We start from the raw sequence: 7,575 nt of genomic DNA on the forward strand, positions 1-7,575 counted from the left end.
CCCTCTAATTTAATCGATCAACCCTGTCAGTTTGATCAATTGAGCCTCCAAGTTTGATCAATTGAACTTGTCCAAAATTATCTAAAGACCAATCTATTTAATCCAGGGTTCACTTATCAATCAGTCTAACCAATTGAACAAATCCCTATCACTATAAAGATTGAAGACATCCAGACTACATTGCTTAAGATTTGGATGGACCATAGGTACATAGAGATGGGTCCATAGGTACATGGAGGTGGGAATCATGTTCAACACTGTAAAACACCTAAGCTCTATATGTGAAATCCATACGACACCTTTGGATCACCCGAATGTGTTGTAGCTAATGCTCACCCGCGAATGTTTGATGCTATGCACGTGCTATCGCTTTTCAGTACCTACAAGTAGGGTCCATCATTTCTTGATACAAATGGTCAAGATGATGGCCTCATCACAATTCCCTCAACCAACAGAATTCTCTAAGATCAGAAGATTATATCATTGAATCATTTTATCTTTTTATTTTTTGGTCATTAGTTGAAGGGTTAGAATTTTCCCACTGAAGAGCTCTTTAGATTAGGTTCTCATGATAGGTCCCAAATGAAGATAATGGACCATACACAAAAATCAGGTTGTTTCTCTTATTAAGTGCCCCATGCATAATGAATGTCAAAACTTGCAATTTATCCCATCCATCAATTTCCTTTTTTTTTTTTCCTTTCATTTCTAAAATAATCCTTACGGGTCTATTTGGCAAATTCACTATAAAAGGTATTACACGTAGTTACATGTGAAAATAAGACCGGACCATTCATTTTCTTCATATGTGTGGACCCTCTTTGGCAAATATCATTTCCATGTGAAAGTAATTGGTAGATTTTTATGTTATCAGTAATTTTATGTGATTAATTCATCCAGTGAATGTTTGAACAAAAAATGAATCAAACGGTTAGCATGCACAAACTCTCATTTTACTCTCTACCTGACTTTCATGCGTTAAGCAATTGAGAACACATCTAGTATGTTTTGTAATTTGAGAATGTTCATATAATAAATAATGCGTCCATCTATACCAATGATAAATAGAGATTTGCTTCCGTTTTAAAATCCCAAAATCTTCTACTACACATTGTGTTGAAGTGTATTATTGTTGATATTAGTTCATGAATATGATGGCATTGTTGGTTATGTTGTTTTCAAATTTATTTTTATGGTTAACTAAAGATGGGATGTTGGAGTAAATTGATGTAATGATTGATTTCGGTGTTTTATCTGCAATTCAATTACAAGCAACAGATCAAAATGGAAGTAGATATGCATACAATTGTCTGCACATTTTTGTCCATATCTACTGTTGAATCTTCATGCTATGGCAACTAGAACTCTCAATTTCACGGGGCAATGAGTAATGGCAGTTGTTAGATGTATTTTCTAAATTCTTAGAAAAGAGAGTAAATAGATGAGTGAGTCTGCAGAAATGGTAATTTAATATATTACTTGAATATATTTGGTTATTACCTTATTTATAATTTTCATTAATTTATTTGATTTAATTTAATTGAAGATCCTTTGTAATTAATGGCCACAACAAACATGTTTAACTTATTATATATAGATATAATCAATCCTGGAAATTGAAATCTCAATTGACCCTCTTATAATAGGCCATATATTATATTTGATCAAGCTGATGATTCAATAAATATGTCTGGTGAGAGTTCACAAATTTTGTGATTTTAAATAGATGAATAATAGATATTGGTGACTATATTGTCCCATTTTCAATACAAGTTATTATACATCTTGATATAATTAAAGTTATTTGTTGTATGTAAGTACATTTTACTCTTTATATATGTTGTAATTCTTAAACAATAAGATGAAATGATCATGATGACTTATTTAATTTGCATCACGTATTAAATTATTTAAACAAACAAGCTGTTAAAAAAGTTCAGATATTAAAATATTGAAACAAACATGCTGTTGGAAAAAATTCAAAGTATTAAATTGCTACTTATAGGATATAAATTATATGGTAATTCACAGAATTACATGCACAATTTAGAGGAGCTAATCAATTTATAAAGATGGAGTTACAACCCATCAATCTAGAATACCGTTCTATTGACTCACATGATGGATGGACAGTGTTTTAAAAATCTTCACAATGAAACAATCTTGCGTATGATCATTCAATGGGTTACTTAAAGGATTGTCAAGCTGATTTACAAATCTCCTCATTGAAACGAATCACAGGCCTTAATCATTCAATCAGTTACTTAGGGCAAGTTCATAATAATATAAAGCCCACGTTCAACTATAAAATGCGAGTGGTTTGAATTTTTTATTAGATGCATAACATTTTTGCAAATGTGCTAAAAAAAATGAAAACGTGGGTATTAAAACAGATCTCTTTCAACCGTTTGGTTCGCGTATTTCCTTCTAAGGAAGTTCCTGCAATCGGATGATAAGTAGGGCCATAGTGATGTTTGTGAGAAATCCACACCGTCCATACATTGTGGTAGCTCATTTTAGTACATGAGACAAAAAATGAGGTGGATCCAAGACTAATGTGGGTCGGACAAGATGAAACAGTGTAGATTCAATGACCACCGTTTGAAACATTCGCATGGCTACAAAGTTTCATACAAGCGAAGTTTTTCGTGTTTTCACTTAATCCGAGTGGGAATGACCTTATAAACGGTTTGGATGGCATATGCATATCAAGGTAGATCCCAGGAAGGTTTCAACGGTAGGAAAATCTTTCCCCGGTTTTTCCTGTCGTCCGGACAACTTGAGTCTTTTATCTATCTCATTTTTGGGCTCATATCGAAATGAGCTCTCACAACGGGTGGATTTCTCAAAAATATCACTGTAGCCCATACAGCATCCCAGCGCACGAACTTACTGCGAAAGGAAACCGGATTGCGTACTGAGATACTCGGTAGGCTCTTATCGTAGTGAGTAAACTCAGTTGGGCCCACCGTGAATCTAAGTGGTCTATCCACTCCGTCCATACGTTTTTCTATCTAATTTAAGGGGTTGAGCCCAAAATTTAAGTATATCCAAAGATCAAGTGTACCACAGGAAACAGTGGGTATAATGATTACCGCCGTTGAAACCTTGCTAGGCCCCAAAGTGATTTTTATTTGTCATCCAACCTGTTCATAAGATCATAAAGACATGGATGAATGGAAAACACAGATATAAGCTTGATCCAAAACTTCTGTTGCCCTCAAGAAATTTTCAACGGTAGAAGTTCAAGTTAACTGTTTCCTTGGTGTGTTCCATTTGAAAATTATATATACTTAATTTTTGGGCTCAAGAATTAAAATTATATGTAAAAATGGATGTACGGTGTGGATTTATAACAAACATAACATTGGCCAGACCCAACGTCCTTGCGCATGAATTCCGGCTTTCCCAGCGTCCGGTCTATTATATGCGGGAACGGATTTGCCACTCCCTGTCACCAGCCCGGTGGCTGATGGTCGGTGCTCTGTGGGCCCCACCATGATGTATGTGTTTAATCTATTCTGTTCATCCATTTTTACAGATCATTGTATGGCTTGCTCCCAAAAATGAGTGGGATATAAATATCAGGTAGACTACACCACAGGAAAACAATAGTGATTGGATATCCACCATTAAAATCCTCCTAGGGCCCAATGTACAGACATAGATAAAGGTAAAATAATAATATATATTTAACATCCAATATGTTGATTAGTTCATACAGACATAGATTAAGGTAAAAAACATATATCAGCTTGATCCAAAACTCTTATGACCCCCATTTTTTTTAATGGTCGACGTTTATTAAACACTGTTTCCTTTAATGTTGTACAATTGAGATTGGGATATACCTCATTTTTGGTCTCATACCATATAATGATATAGAAAAATAGATTGACAGCATGGATGAAACACATACATAATGGTAGGGCCCACAGAGCACCGAACACCAGCGATTGGGTGGTGTAAGGGAGTAGCCAATCCGTTTCCATTATATGCGACGTGGGATCCACCGAAGTGGGTGGGATCTTGAACGTGTGCCCACCTTGATGTATGTGCCTTATATCCGTGCCGTCCATCCGTTTTTTAAACTCATTTCATGGAACGATCCAATAAATGAGTCAGATCCAAATCTCACATGGACTATAATACAGGAAACAGTCGTAATTAACCATTAAAAACTTCTCGTGGGCCACAAAAGAGTTGGATGAAGCTGATATTTTTGTGGTCTCTTTATCCCGGTCTTTGTAACCTTATCAACAGGTTGGATGGAAAATAAAAATTACAGTGTCCCCAAAGAGTTTTTAATGATGGGGATTCAATCATGACTATTTCATGTGTTATGGTCCACCTAAGATTTTGATCAGATTTATTTTTTGACCACCTCCTAAAATAATCTGTAAAAACAATGAACGGTGTGGATGCAAGTAACATACATCAAAGTGGGCCCATACTTAGGGATCCACGGAGAATACACCCAAACCGCGCCCAACCTTGGGTGTATGCGAATAGGAAACGTCTCCAACATGGGAGCGGATAAGGAAATATCCACGCCGCCCATCCGTTTTCTAAGCTCATTTAACGACGTTGTTAAAAAAAGTTAATTACAGCCAAACTCTGTGGAGCATACTACTGGAAAACATCATCAATGACCATTAAAAACTTTTTTTTAGGCTATGAAAGCTGTGGATCAAGCTGATTTTGAATTTGACCTTAATTCAAGTCTTAATTCAGGTCCTTTTGACCTTATCAACTGTTGGGATTTGATTTGCGGAATCACACATATCTAGATATAGGATTACAATCCAAGAGAAACAAGTAAATACAAGAGAATACAATAATTTTACGACACCCGGATCCATAGCTCAAGTGGTAAACTGAGTGAAATATACCTCGTTTCAACACCGAGGTCTTGGCATCGATCCCAAGTAGGGTAGCTAACAAAAAATAACAACAACAATTTTACATAGAAAACTCTTACAGGAATAAATCTACAAAGTGACAAAAATTCATTATGAAAACACAAATTACAAAGAGATATGACTAACCTGATTTGAATAACCTTGAATATGACCCTTATTACACCTTCTAATAATTTAGAAACCTTTTGAAATACCTTTAGAAGCCTTAGCATTATCTTAGAAAGGCATTAGTGACTTTTATAATTTAGGAAATTCCCCTTTTGCATCAACATAGGATAATCTGGAAATTGCCTCAAATTTATGCAGTCCGCGCGCAGTCTGCGTAAACTTCGACTAGTCTAGCCTGTCACTCGATTGGTCGAGTGTCTCGGAAATTTCAAATACATCATTGTTGAACTTTGAGTCGAACTTTCTTCGACCAATCGAAGATTTCCAGAACTTTTCAGATTTCAGGCATCTATTAACAACATCAATGGGTTGGATGATAAATAAACATTATGAATCTACTTATAATGGGCCCTAGGAGGTTTTAATGGTAGGCATTCAATTACCATAGTTTTATGTGATGTGGTCCACCTGATATTTGGATCTGATTAATTTACTGGACAACGTCCTAAAATAGACTGAAAAAAGCGAATGAACGACATGGATATACAATACATTATCAAGGTGGGCCGTACAGTAAGGGTCAACCACTAAGGTGTTACACTCCTCTCCAACGGGAACACCGGGTAAAACACCCAAGTTCTGTGTGGCCCACTACGTATTACATGTGAAATCCATATGGCACCTTTGAGTCCCCCATAGGAAGTGGATGAGGTGTGCTCCAACTTCACCAATGTGGTCTACTTTGATGTATGCCTTCTATATCTACGCCATCCATACATTTTTTCAGGTCATTTTAAGACATGAAACCAAAAATAAAGCAGATCCAATTCTCAGGTGGACCATACCATAAGAAACGGTGGTGATTAACTGTTAATGGGCCACAAAAGTTTTGAATCAAGCTGATATTTGTTTTTTTTTTTTTTTTTTCATCCAAATTTACATAACCTTATCAACAGTTTCGATGGAAAATAAAATAACGTCACAGAATCATTACATTGGGCCATAGGAAGTTTTTAATGGTAGTGCCTTTTATCACCTCTTTTTCCAATAGTACGGTACACCTCATATTTGTATTTCTTACCCTAAAATGATATGGGAAAATGGATGGACAGCATGAATATAGAATACGCTCACCACTCGAGAGTGCTGCTGTGCTCACCCTGTTACGGCATGCAAGCGCTAGCTTCTCGGTCTGTACAGGTAGGGCCATCATTCCTTAATACAAACGGTAGATATGGTGGGCCCCACTCTGATTACCTCACCCACCAAAATTCCCCCATATCAGAAGATTATTTCATTGAATCTTTGAGTCTTTCATTTGAATGTGGACTATCAATGTATTTTCTCCCTTGTCTATCTGTTTTTCGGTCACCAGTTGAAGGGTCCTGCAACGAATGACCATAGACAAAAATAAGGCTGTTCCTCTCATCAAGTGGGCCATGAGCATATTGAATGCCCAAAGCTGGTGATTTATCTAAACCATCCATTCTTTTGTTTTTGTTTTTCTATGATAATCTTTACTAAACCATTTATGTAAAATTGGCTGACTTGGACTTACTTATAAAAGGTCCGAGACCAGGTGGCTCTGGTGCGGCGGGCTGTCTTACATGTAGTTGCTGTGAAAATAAGGGCAGGGATACATGCAAATTTCCAGTCAATATTTTTGGACCGTTCATTTCCTTTTCACGTGTGGCCCACCTTAATAAATCATTTCTGCATGAAATTGATGAAATCTTACATGATTAATTCATACAGTGAGTGTTGGAACTAGAATGTGAGTCACTGTTGGAAAGCTCAGTCTCTCTTTTTTTACTCTCTACCGGACTCTCATGCATTAAGCATGTTTTGTTAGTTGATAATGCATCAAGTATGTTCTAAATTTGAGAATGTTAATATAATAAATACCCTGCCCATTTATGCTAACAACAAATTGAGACTTTGCTCAAATTTTGAAATCTTGAAATCTTTTAGTACACATTTTGTTGTGGTATTGTTGTCAATGTCAGTTTGTGAATATGGTTTTGTATGATGGTGGTATTTTGTTTATATTGTTTTCAAATTTATTTTAATGTTTTAACTAAAGATGAGATGTTGGACTAAATTGATGTAATGATTCAAGTGAGTATGTTCGATAATAAGAATAATAGTGAGGAGTTGAGTAGTCGGATTGAACATCTCCTTCATAGTACTAAATGCTTTGCTGAGTTGTGTGAATGAGCTGATAGATTGTGATTTCAGTTGCCGAAACTATTTTCGAGCTGCTCCTGTTAGGGTATGTGCCTTGAAGTTCCACCAAGCCTTGAAAGATTTCAGGTGCTCAGCCGAGTTCGTGGTTCCGGAATAAAGGGACAATCTGTGGCATTTAGAACCAGGGTGGGAGCTTGTGTGCATAATATCAGTTTGTGAATATGGTTTTGTGTGATGGTGGTATTTTGTTTATAATGTTTTCAAATTTATTTTAATGTTTTAACTAAAGATGAGATGTTGGAATAAATTGACGTAATGATTCAGTGAGTAATTAATTGATTTTAGAGTGAGTATTTTC

Source organism: Magnolia sinica, chromosome 3, assembly GCF_029962835.1.
Source record: "Magnolia sinica isolate HGM2019 chromosome 3, MsV1, whole genome shotgun sequence".
Taxonomy (NCBI): domain Eukaryota; kingdom Viridiplantae; phylum Streptophyta; class Magnoliopsida; order Magnoliales; family Magnoliaceae; genus Magnolia; species Magnolia sinica.